Source organism: Crinia signifera, chromosome 9, assembly GCF_055691185.1.
Source record: "Crinia signifera chromosome 9, ASM5569118v1, whole genome shotgun sequence".
Taxonomy (NCBI): Eukaryota; Metazoa; Chordata; class Amphibia; order Anura; family Myobatrachidae; genus Crinia; species Crinia signifera.
The window spans coordinates 25215135-25238594 of NC_139225.1; positions in this window are offsets into that span (position 1 = coordinate 25215135).

Consider the following 23460-nt stretch of genomic DNA (forward strand, 5'->3'; position numbering starts at 1 on the left):
TTCGGAACCAACTGACCCATTTACATGAGACCAGTATCATATTTAAGAAATTTTGAGTTGGCTTCGAATGACTTTGGTCCCGTGAAACTGGGCTGTTTGGTTCCAGAGAAATCTGCCTTTAAAGAACATAAACAGTCATGAAATTTTAAGGAAAAAAAAAAAACGGTTTAACCTCAATATCCCTGGAACCAATTAACCCATATGGATCCAGCTTGTATCAGATTGAAGGCCCAGCGATTTGGGTTCGACTGAGATCAACCTCGAGCTTCAGTGATGCCGAAGGGGGAACTGGCAGCTGTTGAACTGGGTGGGGGTCTGAATTAGCGGGTCCCATGTTATCCTATAGGGAAAACTTTCCAGCTTTGCCTGGCAGTATCTCCGGTTCCCAGGGGGCTAGAGACATGGGTCTGGGCTCATTGGAAAGCCCCATCCCTCAGCTACAAAATGGGCTAATGGGTGGTCCTGTGCACCCCCGGACCACCCCCTAGATTCGCCTATGTGGGGGAGGGAGGGTTGGGGTAGGCTGCAGGGAGGGAGGGTTAGGCTGTGGGGGAGGGGTTTGTGTAGGCTGCAGGAAGGGAGGGTTAGGCTGTGGGGGAGGGGTTTGGGTAGGCTGCAGGGAGGAGGATTTGGCTGTAGAGGGAGGGGGTTGGGGTAGGCTGCAGGGAGGGAGGGAGAGTTAGGCTGAGGGGGGAGGGGTTAGGGTAAGCTGCAGGGAAGGTGGGTTAGGCTGTGGGGCGGAGGAGTTGGGGTAGGCTGCAGGGAGGAGGATTAGGCTGTGGAGGGAGGGGGTTGGGGTAGGCTGCAGGGAGGGAGGGTTAGACTGAGGGAGGGGGTTGGGGTAGGCAGCAGGGAGGGTTAGGTTGGGGAGGGGGTTGGGGTAGGTTGAAGGGAGGGAGGGTTAGGCTGTGGGGGGAGGGGGGTTGGGGGTAGGCTGCAAGGAGGGTTAGGCTGTAGAGGGAGGGGGTTGGGGTAGGCTGCAGGGAGGGAGGGTTAGTCTGTGGGGGGAGGTTGGGGTAGGCCCAAGGTACCTGAATCAGCTTCTGATTCCATACTGTCCCACCCAATTACTGCGGTCTGTAGATGAAGGACTTTTAGCAGTACCTAGGATCTCCCGTAATTCATATGAGCTTTTTAGCCATGCAGCTACGACACTTCCCCGCACAGTTCGAGAGACCCCCCACTCTAGAATGCTTCAAAAACAGACTCAAGACTTTCCTATTTACTCAAGCGTTTCCTTCAGTCTCTTAAGTATTGTTTATGAAAAGCTTTTCTGTACTTCATTGTTCCTGTACTGTATTACATTCATTCTATCTGTTAAGCGCCTTGAGTTCTTTCTGAGAAAGAGCGCTATATAAAATAAAATTATTCTTATTATTATTAGGCTACAGGGAGGGAGAGTTAGGATGTGGGGTGGTTAGGGTAGGCTGCAGGGAGGGAGGGTTAGGATGTGGGGGGAGGGGGTTGGGGTAGGCTGCAGGGAGGGAGGGTTAGGCTGTGGGGGGGAGGGGTTTGGGTAGGCTGCAGGGAGGAGGGTTAGGCTTTGGAGGGGAGGGGGTTGGGGTAAGCTACAGGGAGGGAGAGTTAGGCTGTGGGGTGGTTAGGGTAGGCTGCAGGGAGGAGGGTTAGGCTGTGGGGGGGAGGGGTTGGGGTAGGCTGCAGGGAGGGAGGGTTAGGCTGTGGGGGGAGGGGTTTGGGTAGGTTGCAGGGAGGGAGGGTTAGGCTGTGGGGAGAAGGTGGGTTGGGGGTAGGCTGCAGGGAGGGAGGGTTTGGCATGTGGGGGCGTGTTAGGGTAGGCTGCAGGGAGGACGGTTAGGCTGTGGGGGGGGGGGGGGAGATTGGGGTAGGATGCAGGGAGGGAGGGTTAGGCTGTGAGTGGGAGGTACCCAGTTGGTACCCAGCTTTAGACTGTACAGAAGAATAGTTCCATGTTACATTAAAAGGAGAAGTAGATAATTGTGAAATTGGTTCTAACATTCCGTACAGGAATTGCTTTTGCTTTACAACAAAGATCTCCTAAAACATAAATGAGAATGTCAGGAGAAGCCAGTGGCAGCGCTGCCCCACTGTTCCCGGCCTGAGACTAAACCTCTGTGATTAGTTCTAACAGCAGCACAGCGATTGCCTCTGCCCCCCCCCCCCCCCCCTCCCGCAGTGGCATCTGTCCCAGCTGTCTGATTGGAAACTCTGTGGGAGGGGTGGGGGGGGGCGGCACAGCATCTACTAGGCTGGGAACATGAAGAGAAGCTGTCATCTTTACACAGAAATCAATACCGGGGAGACAACAATGTTTCGAAATTCTTTTCGCACACATATTAAAGACTGTGCCCTTTTCACAAACAGGATTGGAATGGAACGTGATGTTCCGCGGCTGCTTCCCGAGTGTCTGGGAAAGCGGATTTCTATTTTTCTGTGCTTTGTAAGGCGCAGGAAAGTCTGATTTATTGCAACTTTAATTTGAAAGAAAACAGAAATCCCAGGCACAGAAATCCTGCGCTGCAGACATCTGTGTATTCCTACTGGCAGAAGCTATACATGTTATATCTGTGCAGGACTGTTCCTATTCCCAAAAGGCATTGACCTACAGGGAAATCGGTGTGTGTGGTAGGCAGGCCCAATGTGGCGCAGTTCCTCGGGACTCGCCTCCATTCCCTATATCTGCAGATCTGTATTCTTATTTTTTATATATTCCGGGTCACCTAATTGATTGTCTGCTGCCAGGGCTGCCATCAGAAATGATGGGGCCCGGGACTGTCAAAAAAGGCAGGGCCCCCATGTATATATATGTATGTGTGGTGTGTGTGTGCATACCTCCCAACAGTCCCTATTTTAGCGGGACAGTCCCGATTATCAGGGCCTGTCCCGCTGTCCCACCCACGGGCGGCAGTGTCCCGCGGTGAGGGGGGGCTGTTGGGAGTCCCCCCTGTCGGCTGCTAAGCAGCGGGGAATAAACGCTGTGTGCATGCGCACAGCGTCTATTCCCACTGCCAGGGGGCTGGGGGCATGGCTAGAGGCTCACACAGCCTCTGGGTCATGCCCCCATAGCGGCAAAATGGGGGCGTGGCCTCGCGGGGAGCCACACGTATAGACCACGCCCCTAAATTAGGCCACATCCCCTAAATTAGGTCACACCCCCGAAATTTCCGGCGCGCATCAGCAGCGTCCCGAGTCCGGCAAGAAGAAAGTTGGGAGGTATGCGTGTGTGCGTGTGTGCGTGTGTGTGTGTGTGTGTGTGTGTGTGTGTGTGTGTGTGTGTGTGAGAGAGAGATAGATAGATAGATAGATAGAAGGGAATGGGATGCGGTCATTTGGTCTACTGGATTATGGTAGAAAGTCATTAGGTCGAATCCATTAGGTCGACATGCTAAAAGGTCGACATGACTCTAGGTCGACATGGGAAAAGGTCGACATGATTCTAGTTCGAAAGGTCATTAGTTCGACAGGTCATTAGTTCGACAAGGTCATTAGTTCGACATTGTCTATGTCGACATTCACAAGGTCGACATGGAGTTTTTCACTGTTTTTTGAGCCAACATGTGCCGACAGGCAGTATTTCATGCCCTACCATCCACTAGGGCGTGGTGGGAGAATAAAATAGTGTGCCGAGCGTAGCGAGGCACCGTGCCCGACGCATTGCGAGCGCAGCGAGCGATGCGAGGGGATGCAGTGCACTTTAAACTGTGTCCATGTCGACTGTGTTGACATTCAGGTAAAAAAACAGTGAAAAACCCCATGTCGACCTTTTGAATGTCGACATAGACAATGTCGAACTAATGACCTTGTCGAACTAATGACCTGTCGAACTAATGACCTTTCGACCTAGAATCATGTCGACCTTTTCCCATGTCGACCTAGAATCATGTCGACCTTTTAGCATGTCGACCTAATGGATTCGACCTAATGACTTTCTACCATAATGCAATAGACCAAATGATCCCAACCCAAGGGAATAGGTGGAAATAGAAGAGGGAGGGTGAGAGAGAATGAATAGGGGAAATTGGTGAGTGTGTGACAAAGAGTGAGAAACAGAAGAGAGAGATGGAAAGGAGAAATTGGGAGAGAGAGGGGAACAACAGAGAGATCAGCCCAGTGGCGTAAGTTTGTCACAGTTGCAGAGGCAAGATATATACTGCCACCCCAACCTTATATAATATAATAGTGTATGTGTCTGTTCTGAAATGTATGTGTTTTATACACACACATATATATTGAGAGAGAGAGAGAGAGAGAGAGAGAGAGAGAGAGAGAGTGAGAGTGAAAGAACACATATATATTTCAGAAATCATTTACAGAAGGGATATCAATGGCTTTCAATTAACTGATTTATTAGTCTTTGAAACTAGCAGGGGAGGAGAGGTGCCCCCTTTAGAGCAGGAGCCCGGCGGCAGATGACTCCATTGCCTCCCAGAGTTCTGCCCCTGGATCAGCCTGAACAAGAATACATAATGCAAGTACTCACAGTGGTGGGGGCTGGCAGGGAGATCCTTGCTGCACTGTTTTCTTTGGATCCTTGTAACATGCTGGGTCCTCCTCCTCCCCTCATCCGCACAGGCAGTGCACCATCACCATGCACCGCTCTCTCGCCTCCTGAACTGCTTTGGGCATCCATTAGTCTGGTCTGCTCTGTTTCCGGCCAGCATGGGCTGCTGGGACATGTGCCTGTCTGCCAGACACTTACAAAAAAAAATACATGTCCCAGCAGCCCCTGCTGTCTGGGACCAATTTATTACAGTCTGCCTGTAGCACAGCCGATGGACACATCACAGGGACAGATAGCAGGGGCAGATAGATAGCTGGTGAGGAGTTATTTAATGTTAATAGTTGTAGGACCAGGTCCAGGTCCCCTTCTCTATCAGAGCCCAGGACTCCAGATCCCACAGACCCCGCTGTTGACGGGCCTGTCTGCTGGTCCCCCATATCTATGAGATGCTCAGTCCTGCCTACCTGCTATATCATCCTACCCCCTTCCTCATCCTACCCTCCACTGTTACTCCCACCTTCCCCCGCAGCTACATAGTATTAGGCAAACTTAGGGCATGATTCAGACCGGCTCGCTAGGCTGCACATATATTCAGAGCCCAGCGTGCAGGTTAACACGCCTATGCGAATGTACGCCTCCTCCCACGGCCCTAATCCCCTCTCTACGCTGCGAGTGAATGTGTTCGCTTACACATCCACTCTCCAGCGCCCGCACAGATGAACAATCCTTCAATGGTTACTTACCATCGAAGGATTTTTCCTCTGTTCCCAGGCAAAAATAGCCCAGGTCATGTGACATCATCCACCTGTCCCAAGCAGGTCGGGGAACCCCTGCATTCTAAGGGGCCCACCCAATGTTTACATGGGCACACCCACCATTTTTCAGGGCACGCCCATGAAACGCCGGGTGCCCACCCTGGAATGTCTACAGGCTCCTGACTACAGGCTGGGTTTAAAAAGGGACAGTCAGGAGCTGATTGGCCGGTGATAAAGCATACTTTCCAACAGTCCTGATTTTATCGGGACAGTCCCGATTGTCAGGGCCTGTCCCGATGTCCCACCCGCGGGCGGCAGTGTCCCGCGGTGTGGGGGGGCTGTTGGGAGTCCCCCCGTCAGCTGCTAAGCAACGGGGAATAAACGCTGTGCGCATGCGCACAGCGTCTATTCCCGCAGCCAGGGGACTGGGGGCATGGCTAGAGGCTCACAGAGCCTCTGGGTCATGCCCCCTTAGCAGCAATCGTCCCGCCTGCACAACTTCAAAAGTTGGGAGGTATGGATAAAGTACCAGGCACTTTATCACTTCTCCTCCCTTATCACTGCTTCATACATCTCCCCCAATATAACACCATGCAGTAATGGAATTGAGGAGCTTCCTTCTCCAGTTAAATAGATGCTTTGCATGTATAGAATTGAGCACAACTTAATTACCCCGCAACAAAAATGACAGATGGCCTATGATTAATAAATAATCCACCGTCACGACTGCTACTAGACGGATCTGTTCTTACTAGCAGGGAAAATAACGTTTTACTATCTTTATTATCAGGGCCAACATGCACACAGACACAGTGGGGCTGATTCAGAATGTTTGGGGTGGGCACCTGTTATTTTATGGTCGTGCCCACAAAAACCGGTGGGAGTGACCATTGAAATGCTGGGCGGGCCCATTGTGCTGTTCAGTAAAACACTGTCTGCGACAGCTTGTCACAGCAGGAGGCGTGGCATCAGGATATATGTGTGGTATGGGGGCATAGGTGCGCAATGACATCATCATGGTCCCACCCCCTGCTCTACATAAGATTACCTGCATTGTAGAGCAGGGGGCGGGGCTACAAGACACAATTCAATGCAAATGATGTCATTGTCCCACCAACTTCAAGTGTCCGCGGGGGGCTGTACGCATGCCGATTACATTGGGACAGTTCCTCTAATTGGAGGTCACTGTTGGGTCCCACTCCTCCCCCACCACCACATACAGGCCCAGTAGGTGGCAGCACCCACAATTAATTCCAACATCCATCTGCTTGGTGCATGGGACGCAGCACAGGCTGCCTGCCCTGACGCAATGGGTGACATTCTATGGGATGAGATTTCTGTTTTTTGGAGTTAATTAGTAAACAAAATGGCGACATCGCATTTTTCCGTCAAATCGCCTATTTAATAGGATGCGCAAAGGGACTGAAATCGCATATTATGTACGTTAAAGCATGCGGACCAAAAGTGCGTGATAAATTCGCAATTATATCGCATCCAGATGTTTTCGTACAGAAAAGTATACAAATCGCTTATTTAATGCAATGCGTTTTCGCAAATCGCACTTTTTAGGTGTCTAATAATCGCACTTATTTCAGACCAGGTTCTGTTTGGCGATTTGGCCCAGAACTCACTTTGGTCAAGTGCACACATGGTTAATTTCAGCACAGGTGCCCTCATTTTCACTCAGAAACACCCCTACATAAACCCCAACATCATTAAGGACACCTGTGAGGGTTTCAGACATGGAGATTTTGCAGAGTGGTTTGGAGTTGCTTATCTGTGATGTGGCCCATTTGGAGGAGCTGCGCAGGAGGGAGGAAGCTGCGCGCCAGATCCAGGTAGCCCCCCGACTACTGCGTACCCCACGTATGTATCGTGCTCGGCTGTACCTGGACTCCCTCTCCGATCAACAGGTTGTGGGGATGTTTAGGCTGAACCGCATTAACCTGTTGGACTTATATGAGCAGGTGAGAGATGATTTGGACCCTTTTGGGGGTGGCAACTATGCAGTGTCTGGGCTGCACAAATGAATGTGTGCCCTCTACTATTTGGCCACAGGCTCCACTCAGTCTGTGACCTCATGGTCCTTGGGGGTATCACAGGCCACTTTCTCTAAGCATTTTACTCAAGTGTTACTTGCTTTAAAGAAGTTGTGGCAGACATACATTAGATTCCCCAGTTCTGAGTTGGAGTGGCAGGACCACAAGTTGGCTTTCTATAGACTCTCAGCATTCCCTCACGTGCTGGGAGCTATAGACTGCACACACATTGGGATTAGGGCACCGCACGTGCGGGGCCACGTCTACGTCAATAGGCGTGGGCGGCACTCCCTGAACGTGCAGGTTGTTTCCAATGCTCACCTCAAAATCCTGAGTGTTGTTGCAGGCTTTCCTGGGAACTGCCAAGACGCCTATATTCTGAGACACTCAGCCCTCTGGAACCGATTTACCGACCACCAAATGCCAGAGGGCTGGCTACTAGGTAAGTACCTTTTTACATATTACCCTGTCTGTCCTTATTTGTACCTGCTCTAATGTGTGTGTTTCCTGTTTCACAAGCATATTGTTCTTCTACCAGTGTCTCCTGTTTGCAAAAAACACATACCTTACCATATAAGGCAATCACTTCCTATCTGTGTTTTAGGTGACTCAGGATATGGGTGTGTTTCCTGGCTCATGACACCTTTGCGCTCCCCAGAGTGCCCTGCACAGCACCGGTATAATGAAGCCCATATTGCAACCCGCAATGTGGTGGAGCGCACATTTGGCGTTTTGAAGAGTAGATTCCGGTGTTTGGACCGGTCATCGGGTACGCTGCTTTACCACCCTGCAAAAGTAGTGATGATCGTCCAGGCTTGCTGCATGTTGCACAACATAGCCCTGTCCCAACCTGCCTATGTGGAGGAGGAACATGCAGCAGTCGTGCAGGAAGCCCAACCTACCACACCTCGGGTAGTGAGGGGTACGCTGAGGGGGGATCTGGTGCGCACACACATCATCAGCCGTTACTTTTCTGGTAAGCACATGTGCCCTGTATTCCAAAATGTACCTTTGCTGTAAGTGTACTCATAAACAAATTATTTACCAATACCATCTGTTTCCACCCACATTTAGCCTAATACACAGAGCCCAACGGATGCAGCTGGTGGTGCTGACCTATCCCTTGCTGGTATCAAGCTTGTAAGTACATTTGATACATGTATGAATGAAGTTTGCTGTAAAACATGGCTCACTGGTGTTGTGGAACTACACATGCCAGCATGCCCTGACACACTATAACCATTATTGTCCAAACCATGAGTGTCAGAGCTTGCTGGAATATGTAGTTCCACAACCTTTGACGGGCCAGGAGTTACCCAACACTACTTTACAGCAATCCCATTGTCATATACCATTACACTATGTCATAATTCACACAACAATTGGTTCATAAATAATACACTGACAAAATGGTATGCGGTTAGACATTTTTACTGCAGTATACTATGTCAGAAGCAATCTGCATTTTTGTCAGTAAAACATTAAAACTGTCGGGGGATGTAACAAGATGTATTGCATATTAGATGCAAATTACAAAAGTAACAAAAATATGACCTATTTTCTCCCACCATCAGGCCACCCTACACCACTTCTTGAACCTGCACCCAGGCCACCACGGGTCCTAATACTCCAACGGGGTGGGGAAGTGGGGGAGCCACTTATTGGGGTGCTAGATACACTACTGAGAGTTGATGCTGCGCCACCTACGACATTGCTTTCCAGCTGCTGTAGTTGGACCTGCATACCTATTAAGGCATTGGTCTGCGCTGTGCATGATTGGCTTAGTGCAGCTATACTTTGCGCAAGGCTGCCAATATGGCTATTCTGTTGCCTCACAGCAGAAGTTAGATCTGCAAAACGGGTGTCAATGCTAATAGCAATGCGCACATGAGTACCTACACCTACCCATACACTACGTGCAATTTTTCGTAATTGAAGAAACGTGTCACGCATGTACCCCTGGATGTTACCTATTTGCAGGCTTTGGGAGGCCATAAATTCTATTTGTTTCTCCTTGAAATTGACCAAGGAGTTAGCTATTTGGGAAGCAGAAGCTGCTGTATGGGGTGTGTTTGTGGGTGGGGGTGGGTTGGGAGACACCCCACTTGGGGGAAGATCACTCTGTGATGAGGTCTGTATTTCCTTCTCTGCCGCAAAGGTCTCCACGGGTTCAAGAATTATGTCCATTTCGTCCAACACCATCATCGAAGAATCTGTTTGATGTGTTCCTAGTTGTATAGTACCTGTGGATACAGAAGAGGAGGTAAGTACTGATGCATATATAGGCCAGACTCTCTTTAGTACTGTTTTAGAAAGGGCTTGAGATGCTGGACGCACATACCTCGTGGTCTTATGTACTTACACATGTACCCCGATACAGCATGTAACATTGACATTAATAATAAGTGAGATGGCTAGGTCAGATTACATTCATTTCCGTTGCAATGTAGCAGCAGGAGATGAATGTAGTGTGACATATTGTGGATGTGACATGGGTGTGTGTACTGTATGTGTAATGGCGTGTTTTTTGTTCATTTACCTGCTTCCACAGATTCTGCAGCAACGGGCCTTCTTGTCTTGGATGCGTGAGCACTTCGGGACGGACAATCTGTGAAAGGAAAGATGGGCAGGAATTATGGACCTTGCAATGGATAAGCATTTACGGCAAACATGCATTCAAATGACAATAATGGACAATACTTCCTTTGGTTAAGGACTACATTATTTAGTCCCCACATTATTTGACATCTGTTTTTCACCTGATTATTTTGTTAGATTATTATTAAATTAGTGGACACATGACAACTATTGGATAATCTGTGGTATGTAGTCATGGCAGCTAAACCACCAGTACACCTCTGTGTTTTTGGCCACATACATGTTAGGCTGCTAGAAAGAATGTTACAGTGTTGATCAATATCAGCAGTTGTGGAACTACAAGGCCCAGCATTATGAGCAATTTGAAAGTAGGAGCAGGCAATTTATTGTGCATGACCTTGCTGGGCTATGTAGTTCCACAGCAGCACTTTACTTAGCATAACAATTAATGTGAACATCACAGTTTGAAAACATTTGCATGTATGTTTAAGATTGCATGAGGTCACACTTACCAGCTCTGGATGGCGTTTGCGGCCTATCGGTATCCGCGACGTGCATGCCAGGCAGGACCTCAGGGGGTATGATTCTTTTGAGCTTGACCTCATAGGACGTGTAGCAGACAGTGGTGGGGCTTCCTCCGTCAGTCTTGGTGGCCTCCTCCAACTCCATGGCCATTTTACTTTTCAGCTGCCTTTTGATGTCATTGAATCTCGTCTTGACATTTCTGACCAGGCGCTTGTGCTGACTTACAGCGTTCACCGCCTGGGTGATGTCCTTCCACATAGCCCTTTTCCGCTGTGCAGTGGTCTTGTGGTGAGTTTTCCCAAGTAACCGGTCAAACCATACCTCCCAACAGTCCCGATTGTCAGGGCCTGTCCCGATGTCCCACCCGCGGGCGGCAGTGTCCCGCGGTGTGGGGGGGCTGTTGGGAGTCCCCCCTGTCAGCTGCTAAGCAGCGGGGAATAAACGCTGTGCGCATGCGCACAGCGTCTATTCCCGCAGCCAGGGGACTGGGGGCATGGCTAGAGGCTCACAGAGCCTCTGGGTCATGCCCCCATAGCGGCAAAATGGGGGCGTGGCCTCGCGGAAGAGCCGCGAGTATAGGCCACGCCCCCAAATTAGGCGCGCAGGAGCATCGTCCCACCAGCAGAACTTCAAATGTTGGGAGGTATGGTCAAACACAGGCATGATAGCCCGGACAAGCCAGGGGCGGATTGGCCTGCCGGGAAACCGGGCCGTTTCCCGGTGGGCCGGCACCTTTTAGGGCAGAATCGGCCGCCCACCTACCTAACTGGGCCGCCGCAGCACTGTGCTGTGCCCTGAATGACGATGGCCGCCTGCTACTTCCCTCCAGCTCCCTCCTCCCTGCTGCTGCGGCTGCAATGAGCTGCAGATACAGCCGCTGGCAGCCAGGGGGAGCACCTCTCAGACTGATGACGTCAGCCTGAGAGGGGAGAGAGACGAGGAGCAGCAGCGCTGTGGCCGGGCAGCAGCTTTCAGAATCATCATGTGAGTCACACTGTGGGCTCTGGGGATACACTGGCTGGCAACACTGTTAGGGAATGGGGAGAGGAAGAGAGAGAGACTCACTCCTGTCACTGTGTGTGATGGACATGGGGATACATCTCCCTGCATGTGCCAGTTTTACAGTGTAGGCTCTGCTGGAGGGGATTCTGTGTATGCCTGCATGTGGGGGGAAGGGGATCTGTTACTGTCTGCTGTCTGCATTAGGGCATACAGACTCACTGTGTCTGTCAACTCAGATCCCCCTTCAGCTCAGCCCCCCATAGGCAGACAGGTGACATTCAGATCCCCCCCCCCCCCCCCCGAATATCTCTCATCTGCGGCACTAACGCTGGGCGTGGTCACACACCACCCAGCCTGCAAAATCGTAGCCATAGCCAAATATATAAGAGAAAGGTAACCCTACCTAACCCACACCTATGCTATGCCCACCTAACGCACACCTTCAAACAAATACCACCAGCACGGTCCCGGTCATTGTGCCCCGGCTCCTGCGCTCAAGGCAGTCAGAGTGTCGCGTCACACAGACACTCTCGCGGGAACACGCTCCGCACACACGCTGTGCCGAAGCCGTGCGCACGCTGACTCCGGCTGCTTACGGTGCACTGAGCCCCGCAAGAGCGCTCGCACAGTGCCCTCCCTGACGGAATGTGTGCATTCTTCATACAAGGGGGACACGCACGCAGGTCCCGTCACATCACCGTTGGAGGCGTGCCCTTGCACCGATTATTGGGCGTGCCTCCAGGTAACGTCCACACCCCCATAAGCTCCCGCCGCTGTAAGTGGGGGAAGCCTCTTACCGCCACCGCTCACTGTGCACCGCGCTGCGCTGCTGTCAGTGGGAACACCCGCTGACATGTTGCTCACTTGCACCCACGCTCCTGCCCTCCTGCGCCACTACAATACTGCCCGGGGGACCCGCACCGACCTGCCTTTCATCACTGCATGGAGCCGTCCCTTCTAACCTATGAGGGGCGTGGCTCCAGATAGCGGCAACACCCCCCAAACGCTAGCGCTAATGTGTGTGTGTGGACCTGCGTGCGAGTTCCCCGGGCAGGAAAGTACAGTATGGGGTGCTTCACCTATAGTGCCGCTGGAAAGAGACGCTCCCTGTCTCACACAATCCTCCACTTCTATGCTACTACTGCAATCATCACACACAGAAGGGACAAAACAGGAGACACACAAAGCAGCGATGCCAGCTGTCTTGCTGTACTGGGACAGCAGCTACAAGAGCCGCAGGTGGGGGCTAAAATATGGAGCCCCTTTCTGTTCTCACCCTGGACCTACTACAGTGGCAAAACTCCATTGACCATGCAAGCAATCCTCCCCCCACCCACCCTACCAACCCATCCGCATCTCCCACACCAGCACCGCAACTGTCCATCACTAAGCCTGTGCACCCCTGCACCTAACCACCACAGAGCACCCACGACAACCCCACGTCCATCCCTCAAACCCCACCGCCACCATCGCTCCCAACCATCCCGCAAACAACTTCACCCCCCCACACACCCACCCCTACACCACATACACCACACACATGCGGAACCCCTGCCCCTGAAGCTCCACCACCTACAGTACACCCGCACCACACCCACCCACACCACAAACAAACACCCTCCCCCACCTATGCAAAAACAACACCTACAACTCCCACACCCGTCGTACTCAGGCACCCACCTACACCACTCCTGCACGCACACTTCCTCAACCGACACTACCCCTGCACCCAGCCAAGGCAACACTACATGCACACATCCCCCACCTGCAGTAAAATAGAAATTATATTTCACGCAATAAATGCGTTCACATGTTAAGGGGGCAAAGCCCCATACGACGGTGTGAAGAACACCCGTAGGGCGCGATGAATCACCTAGTATATATATATATATATATATTTTTTTTTTTTTTTTTTTTTTTTAGATATATCCATTCTCATGTTTCTTGTAAATTCCCCTGGCCTCCCTCCTACCTCTTAGGTGCATGTTCGCATGCCCCAGTTCCTGACTTGGTCTCCCTCGCATAGGTGTGTGCACATCGAGTGTTAGGGGTGCACAGGAACCCCCTAATGCTGTGCCCACCCCTATGAACACCTCCCTGCCGCTAGCAATACCAGCAATACCTTTAACCAAAGACTTTTGCTTTTTAGAACTGTATTCCATTTAAAGAAGCGCCCATCAAACAATAATGTGTGTTTGCATTGGTAATTGTACTAAACCATTGTCATATTACTACATACCTGCGTCATCCATATATGTGTATGACTTTATTTGCATGTACTGTTAGTGTTACACAGAGTAATTAGAAGATGAAAACTGAAACAGGCAGGAGATTATGTTGTGGCTGAGAGACTTTTTATATTGTAGCGACTGCCAATAGATGACAGAAGACACGCCTGATAGGTGATGATAGACACGCCCAATAGGCGGAGCTACTCACACCCCTTTGACGGTGCACCCCCTAATAAAATGGGCTGCGCACTCCTATGCTCCCTCGTAAGCTGTTGTGCTAATGTTATGTCCTGACTTCGTGTTTATATCTGCCCTGTCCGTTCTGTGCACTTTGTTCCCACATCATCATCTCACCCTCTGCATCTTTCACCTCCACCCTCAGCTATTCCCCCCCTCCTCCCTCTGCAATTGCACCCATCACACCACCCACCATGCACATTCTGGTTCTCATGTCCATGCACTAGGTTCCAGTGTGTCCCATACCTGACACATTCCCTCGCCCCCCCCCCACTGCTTACACACAGCCGACACTGTCTCTATGTCACTAGCATTGAGACGGAGTTAGCATTCCTCATGACATTCCACCTCTGCTCCCACATTCGCTCTATTTACTGACATCTGTTCCACTGATACCCGCTCCCACACCCACCCACATCTTCCACACACTTTCTCCGCTTCCACATCTTTTACACCCACATTCCATGCGCATTCCATTTTCCCACTTAGTTGCTCTCTGCACGCTTCCACATCTGTAGTCGGCACCTTCCTTGGCTCTCCGCTCCTCTCCCCTCCTCTCAGACCTGTTTCAGCACCCAAGTCAGTCACCCCATCCCCTATTCACATGCTGTTCTGCTCCTTTTCCCGCACCAGCGATCACGTTCTTATCACTCACATAATCTCCCTTGGTTTGGCACTTTTCAGTTTTCACAGTTACCTGTTTTCACACTTGCTGGGTGCACACTTATTATATCTTTTCCTTCCCCGCACTGTGCCAGCGGACAGTGGCAGTTTTTGCTTTTCTCATTTGTTTTAATTTATGAGACTCTGTATTTCTCTAGTTCTAATGATGTCGGCATCTATATACATTTGGCTACATTGTGTACATGTAGAAAAACAAGGTGACAGGTGGTACGTGGCGCACTGCAGCCCAGAGTTACAATCCCCGAAGTTACACCCTTACTTCAGAATACAAATCGAACAAACAAGTTGGGATATAAACAATAGGCGCAAATAATATACTCTCAAGTTACAATACTTCCAGACTACTCTTTCCGGTGTGTTGGGGTCGTTTTTCAGACAAGTGTCAGTTGAGGGGTCGTGAAGTCGAAGAGAAATAAACAAAAATATATATATTATGTGATTATCTTTAAATTAAACCAAAGACAGGTCGAATCAATGACAGTAGGTGTGGGCTTCAGGGGGCGTACCAAGACTCACGTTGGTTGAGGTAATGTCCCTCGCATCAAGGTTTCTTTGGTATAGTCTCGAGGAGCCCCACTCTCTGTTTAGGTTGTTGAAGGACTTCTTTTATGTGGGAAGTCGGAGAATTTTCAACCGTGCTCGAAAATAAGGAAAAAATATGTATATAGTATCTTGTGTTTTAAAAGATAACTATACGTGATATCAAAAAGATTGTGGCGGAAAGTGTGGCTCTCTGAGGCGTACCAAAACTCACGTTGGTTAAGGTAATGTCCCTCGCATCAAGGTTTCTTTGGTATGGTCTCAGGTAACCGCACTCTTCGTTTTTTCAATAAGTGACTCCCCAATATATATGAAGCCAAGATATTTTCAACCGTGCAATAAAAAGAAATACATATATAGTATCCAGTATTAAACCGTGACTACATTTTTAGTGAGTGAGGAGCTGGAAAGAATGGAAAACTTTGACAGCGTACCTCACTTACGTTATAAAACAGTAAAGAACACACGTAAAGGTTTCTTTTAAGAAGGTTTCTTTTTAAGAAAAGGGCGTACCCCTACTCACGGTGAGGTCTGGGATTTTCAAACCTATAAAGGTTTCTTTCTATCCCCTCCTTGTAGTTCCACCAGGTTAAAAGGTATTTAGGACCTGGTGTGGATCATTATCGGCCTGATATCTCCAGTATTCCAATACATGTAGAACATAAGGGAGAACTTGGTATAGTAAAGTATGGCAGGTACACCACTTAGTTAGATGGTTTGAATACCATATAAACTTTTTTTGCGCACCTTACTCACTCCTTTTAGTGGGGGGTAAACACCCGTAGCAGTTTCTTTATCCAAAAGAGGGGGAACTTAGATTTTTCTCAAAATGGACCAAGACTCCAGGTAAGTAAAAGAGGTATAACCCCAAAAGTTTTTAATCCAAAAAAAATGTTTACAGGTCCCAAGGGTGCAAACACCACCCAAATAGCAAAAACATCAAATACAATAAAAAGTTTAAAAAGAAGATACGTACATCCAGTAGGTAGGTTAAAAAGTGTGTGGCTGTTCACTCTCCTCCAACAGATTCATCTGATGAATCTGTTGGAGGAGAGTGAACAGCCACACACTTTTTAACCTACCTACTGGATGTACGTATCTTCTTTTTAAACTTTTTATGGTATTTGATGTTTTTGCTATTTGGGTGGTGTTTGCACCCTTGGGACCTGTAAACATTTTTTTGGGATTAAAAACTTTTGGGGTTATACCTCTTTTACTTACCTGGAGTCTTGGTCCATTTTGAGAAAAATCTAAGTTCCCCCTCTTTTGGATAAAGAAACTGCTACGGGTGTTTACCCCCCACTAAAAGGGGTGAGTAAGGTGCGCAAAAAAAGTTTATATGGTATTCAAACCATCTAACTAAGTGTACCTGCCATACTTTACTATACCAAGTTCTCCCTTATGTTCTACATGTATTGGAATACTGGAGATATCAGGCCGATAATGATCCACACCAGGTCCTAAATACCTTTTAACCTGGTGGAACTACAAGGAGGGGATAGAAAGAAACCTTTATAGGTTTGAAAATCCCAGACCTCACCGTGAGTAGGGGTACGCCCTTTTCTTAAAAAGAAACCTTCTTAAAAGAAACCTTTACGTGTGTTCTTTACTGTTTTATAACGTAAGTGAGGTACGCTGTCAAAGTTTTCCATTCTTTCCAGCTCCTCACTCACTAAAAATGTAGTCACGGTTTAATACTGGATACTATATATGTATTTCTTTTTATTGCACGGTTGAAAATATCTTGGCTTCATATATATTGGGGAGTCACTTATTGAAAAAACGAAGAGTGCGGTTACCTGAGACCATACCAAAGAAACCTTGATGCGAGGGACATTACCTTAACCAACGTGAGTTTTGGTACGCCTCAGAGAGCCACACTTTCCGCCACAATCTTTTTGATATCACGTATAGTTATCTTTTAAAACACAAGATACTATATACATATTTTTTCCTTATTTTCGAGCACGGTTGAAAATTCTCCGACTTCCCACATAAAAGAAGTCCTTCAACAACCTAAACAGAGAGTGGGGCTCCTCGAGACTATACCAAAGAAACCTTGATGCGAGGGACATTACCTCAACCAACGTGAGTCTTGGTACGCCCCCTGAAGCCCACACCTACTGTCATTGATTCGACCTGTCTTTGGTTTAATTTAAAGATAATCACATAATATATATATTTTTGTTTATTTCTCTTCGACTTCACGACTCCTCAACTGACACTTGTCTGAAAAACGACCCCAACACACCGGAAAGAGAAGTCTGGAAGTATTGTAACATTGTGTACATGTGTTTATTGGCCAGCATATTTCACAGTTTCTGTGTGTATGTTTATTCACAGACACCAGGATGTCCCCGCAAGCTCTCATGCAAACATCACGAGCCGGCAATGGACTTTCCATCCCTGGGCCTCTCCCGTTCTCGTCTCTCCTGCTCCCCCTTGGCTTGCCGCCGCCGGAGCGCACATTCACTGACACGGACGCCTTATTCAGAGTCTGTGGTTTCCATGGTGATCTCCTTTCCTTCACGCCCCCTGGTGACCCCGGGCTCCCAGACAAGTGGCATTGATGTCGTCATCTACTGCCCGCCGGGTGCCGTAGCAGGTGATGGCTGCACGAGGTGCTCCTGCCCTCACACTCCCCTATATATGTGAGTATCATTGCATTGATTGTCATGTCTTGATAAAGGGCCACATGCCCGAAACGTTGATGCACTAGACTGCTGTCTTGCTATTTTTTGGGTGATTTTTTTTTTCAGTTGGGAGACCCCCTGTCACCCCCCCCCCCCCTCCCCCTCCCCCTCCCTTCCGTCTCTATCTCCCCAGCCCCACAGGCTGCAGAATAGACGCTGTACGCATGCGCCTATTCTGCAGCCTGAGGGGCTGGGGACATAGCCAGCAGCTCAGAGAGCCACTAGCCAAGCCCCCACAGCTGCAAAAATGGGGTGTGGCCTCTGTGAAATAGACCACGCCCATACATATAGACCACGCCCCAAAAAAATTGGGCGCGCAACATTGCTGCCCCGCCCCCATTAGGGCTGCTCCAAGATATTTCCCGGGCTGGTTTTAATTCCCAATCCGCCCCTGCATGTCAGCCTTCTATTGGCTGTCGATCTAGTCACTGTCGTCCTTTGATCCATACCCTATAGCCAGCAGTGCAGTAGACTCTGAGCACAAGGGTCAATAGAGGACCTTAAGGCTGTCCCAGAGTCTACTGCACATGTACAGATCTCCAGGATTCCCAGTGATTACTGCGAGTGCATGAAACACAAGGAAAATGGCCGATGTGCTGTTTCTCTGATGACTGCTGCAGCACAGCTACTGCAGACTGAGAACTCCATTTGAATAAAATGGGAGCACAGTGTTCAGAATGGACTCGTATGGACCACACAAACATAGAACCCGTTATAAATACACCAGTGGCTATAATCACTAAAGGCAACTGAGATGATCTGACCAATCAGCCAACTAAAGCTGCTACATACTTGCCTACTTTTGAAAACTAATTTCAGGGAGATTATAGTTGAGGGGGCATGTCAGGCTCCACCCAAAGGGCGTGTCTAGTTCCATATAAGGAGAGATTGTGAAAAGAGATTGTGAATGTGGCACCTAGAAGCGTGGGTGTGTACTGCTACATTTGAGAGGAATCTTTTAAAATGACTTATATGCAAATGTAGATGAGCCCAAAGCAGTTAGTAAGAGGTACTATACTTGGTATAGTGCTGGGAAATGGGGCTGATGATTCAGTGTAAATATCTGTCTCTAATTCCTTTTTTACCCCAAAAATGTAACAGTGTAATGTGGGCTAGGTGACATGAGGGAGATTGGTAGACTAATGAGGGAGAGAGGGAGATTAATGCTATGTCAGGGAGTATCCTGCAGAATGCAGGAGGGTAGGCAAGTATGAGCTGCTATCATGAACTGTAATGTATCGGGGGAAAATATCAATTAACCATTTGCTGCCAAATGGACAATATATGATATATGTACCTACAGCTCTGGGTGCAGAGCGGATGTTTATTTATACACAAGTAAAACAATAATCAACAAATCTAAAATAATGACAGAGACCTATTGGTGAGGAAAATCGTCAGGGTTACTAATTACTAGCTGAAGTACCCGGCGATACCCAGGGTTAAATGTTAAATGATCAAGTTGTTAAGTTATCAATGAGTTCGGTGTAACTGTCACCATAATAGTAATAATTAGCAGCTTAGCAGCTCTTCCAACACACCCATGAGGTGGCTGCTCAATGTCGTTTTTTTTGTGGGGTGTCGCCAGTAGCCCTAATCCCCAGCTTGTTACCGTCAATTCCCTCCAGTTTCTAGAATAGAAAAATGATTGTAGAAACTGGGAGGGATCAGGAACAAGTCTTTACAATCATTAGATTGTTTTCAGAAAAGTTATATAAAAAAAAGAAAAGGATTAAAAAAATGTAAAAATGTATTATTAATAGTAGATGGGAACTTACCGCTTTAGACCTTTGATCTTACATTTTGGTGTTTCGGATTCGCTGGGGAGCCATCAGGTGAGGTGGGAGAGAACGTCCAGGCTGAAGAGTCCCTCGCGGCACAGAGGGCAGGTGTTGGTGACCTTCAGCCATTCTGTTAGACAGGGAACATGGAAGGTGTGGTGACAGTGCGACAAAGCCATTTCCGTACCTACCTCAATGCTAGAGATGCAGATGGTGCAGTACTCTGGTTTCTCTCCTTCCGCAATGGTGTGCCTGCAGAAGGTGGGGAGGCGGGGCCTGAAGAACTGCAGGAATATTTCCAGCAGGAGGCGATCTGGTCTCACTGCCTCTGCCTGATGGTCACTGGCACTGGGCTCATGTCCTTCTCTTCCTCTCTGTCCAGATCTTCCTCTTCCCGATGATGGTCCAGATCTTCTTCCTGATCGACTCCCATCGGATGGTCTGCGGCGTCCTGACCTCAGCCAAGGCAGTCTGATGTTCTGGCTGGGTCCATCTAAATGATATTTCATATATTGTAGATATAACAAATAGCCATATGTGACATGTGAGGATCAGATATTGCTGGTGTACAATAAGAGTTCCAGCAATAACATGATTTTATATATTAAATTACCATACAACTGAAAAACAGAGCTGCAGCAGTATGCGTGTACGGATGCAGGCCCCAATGTTTAGCGGTTCCTGATCTGTAAGTAACAGCATGGGAGGTGCCAGCCAGTAACACAGGGACACTGGCCAACCACCACTACTGTAATCCCTCCCACTACATATGACAACTGCTAGAGAAGAGGAATTGGTCTAATTAATGGTGGCCATACACCTACAGATTTATCTTCAGATTTGGCTGGTTGGAACAAAAACATGGTTATGGATGAGAGCAAGTTGACCATTTGCTTGGAAATGCTGGAAAACTGCCAAACTGTCATTCAGAAATCACCAGATTTTTGTTCCAACCAGCCAGATCTGACGATAAATCTGCAGGTGTATGGCCACCTTAAGATTTAATTTACATAACAAAAATTTTTACTGACCTTCATTTCCAATTAGCTGGGCCAACTCTCGACGACTCATTGTAGCCGGAGGCAGAAGGTGATCAAAGTAAGAAAAAAAAAAAAAAAAGGGGGAAAAAGAAAGAAAAAGCACAGATGTAATTGTGCGCTGAGCTCCACTCACTGGTACAGTAACTCACAGAGATCACTGGCAGCGATTACTAGCCGGAAAATGAATCTCACCTGAGAGGTATTTTCTTTCCTGTGTCCACATCCACTTCTGCCCAGGAAATGCCAGTGCTGAGGCTTTACACCATGCATCATTCAGATGTGGCATGCGGGCGGCAGTTGGTGATGGCCGTGCGGCACATCACATCTACATTATATTCCACATCATCCTCTTCCCACTCATCTTACACAGGCGGACAGGGGGAAATGGCCAAAAACAGACACTCAAACATATGTACATGTGTAAAACTATCTTCTGTGCATTAAAGTAGCAACCCAGTATCTGTAATACACCGTGAGACAGATTTATTAAGCCTGATGAAGTTGCACCAGCCAATCAGCCCCTAACTGGCAATGTTAAACCTATCCTGTTAGGAGCTGATTGGCTGGTGCGTTATCACTCTCCACTTTATCATGTCACCAGGCTTAGTACATGTGGCCCTGTGGGAGGTGATTTGCTGATTAAATGAAAATGTAAAGAAAAATACAGTTTTCCAGATTATTTGATGCTGCGCATCTCAGAGTGTCTCAGTTGTGCTGGGTGACTTGTGCTGTATGTCGCATTACAGCTACAATAGGTACACGAGGACTCACCTGTATGTATGTAGGTAGATATGATTATATTATATTGTCATATTTTTATGAATACAGCTCATAACTATACAGAGAACAGGGACGTATAGGTGCAAAATGCCATGGTCTGACAAAAATGCCCCCCAGTGTGACTGTAACCACCAGGGCCGGATTAAGGTCTGTGAGGGCCCTGGACAACAGACTTGTGGGGGCCCCTATCAAAAGCCCCCCCCCCCCCCCCCCAAAAAAAATTAATATAAAAAAAGCACACCTCTATAGACTTTGAGAAATAGCACCAAATCAAATTTCTAAATTGTTTAAATAAGTACAAAAAGGAATATATATATATATATATATACATACAGGGGCGGATTGGCCCACCGGGAAACCGGGCCATTTCCCGGTGGGCCGGCCCAAAACTCATTAAAAGGTCCCCCCTGGGCTGGCCGGGCCACAGACAGCGGCCGCAGCACTTTGCCCAAAACAAAAATGGCCACGGGAGGGCTGCTGCGCATGTGCGCGCAGCACCTCCCAGGCTCCTTGCTCCCGCTTCCCCCTCCGCCCGGCAGCTGAAGAAAAGCCGGCAGCTGAAGAAAAGCAGCAGCGCAGCATAAGCAGCCCCCCCGGCATACCGCCACTGCCAGCACTCCACTCCTAACCCGCCCCGACAGTTTCAGATAGCATCATACGCTGCTGTAATTGCCGACTGCCTGCGCTGTGCGCTCACATATCAGGGAACAGCAGCGCTGGCACAGTGCAGCCTCAGCTAGTCTGTGTCAGGGCCCTCCTCCTTTCCTTACGTCTCCTCTCAGTATTGATGACAGACAGTAGCACTCCCCCCCCCCCCCTCCCTCCCGTCTTTCCCACGTTCAGATCAGTCATCAGTGGTAGAGTGGGGGGGGGGTCGCAATACGCGACCCCCCTCCCCTAGGCCAGTAGATATGGTGGACATTAAAATGATCTAGTTAATGCTTGGAATCAGTCAATGGGATGCCTATGTTGTGTTAAGGTCCCTAGCAGTGACAGATTTTACCTATGGGCCAATCTCCCTGCAAAATCTGCCACCCATGCGGCATATGTATAATGGGCATCACGGTGTGTGGCATATGTATAATGGGCATCACGGTGTGCGGCATATGTATAATGGGCATCTGTGTGTGACATATGTATAATGGGCATCAAGGTGTGCGGCATATGTATAATGGGCATCTGGGTGTGCGGCATATGTATAATGGGCATCAGGGTGTGCGGCATATGTATAATGGAGCATCACGGTGTGCGGCATATGTATAATGGTCATCACGGTGTGTGGCATATGTATAATGGGCATGACGGTGTGTGGCATATGTATAATGGGCATGACGGTGTGGGGCATATGCATAATGGGCATGACGGTGTGGGGCATATGTATAATGGGCATCACGGTGTGCGGAATATGTATAATGGGCATCACGGTGTGTGTGCATATGCATAATGGGCATCTGTGTGTGACATTTGTATAATGGGCATCTGGGTGTGTGGTATATGTATAATGGGCATCACGGTGTGCGGAATATGTATAATGGGCATCACGGTTTGCGGCATATGTATAATGGGCATCTGTGTGTGACATTTGCATAATGGGCATCTGGGTGTGCGGCATATGTATAATGGAGCATCACGGTGTGCGGCATATGTATAATGGTCATCACGGTGTGTGGCATATTTATTTATTTATTTATTTGCAGTTTCTTATATAGCGCAACAGATTCCGTTGCGCTTTACAATAGTAAAGCATATGTATAATGGGCATGACGGTGTGGGGCATATGCATAATGGGCATGACGGTGTGGGGCATATGTATAATGGAGCATCACGGTGTGCGGAATATGTATAATGGAGTGTCCCCCCTCCCATGCGCCTATTCTGCAGCCTGAGGGGCTGGGGACATAGCCAGCAGTTCAGAGAGCCACTAGCCATGCCCCCACAGCGGCAAAAATGGGGCGTGGCCTTGTTGAAATAGACCACACCCCCATATCACTAGGTCACACCCCAAAAAAAATCGCGCAACAGGCCCCCCCTAGCCCCAGGGCTGCTTCGACATATTTCCCGGGCCGCTTTAAATT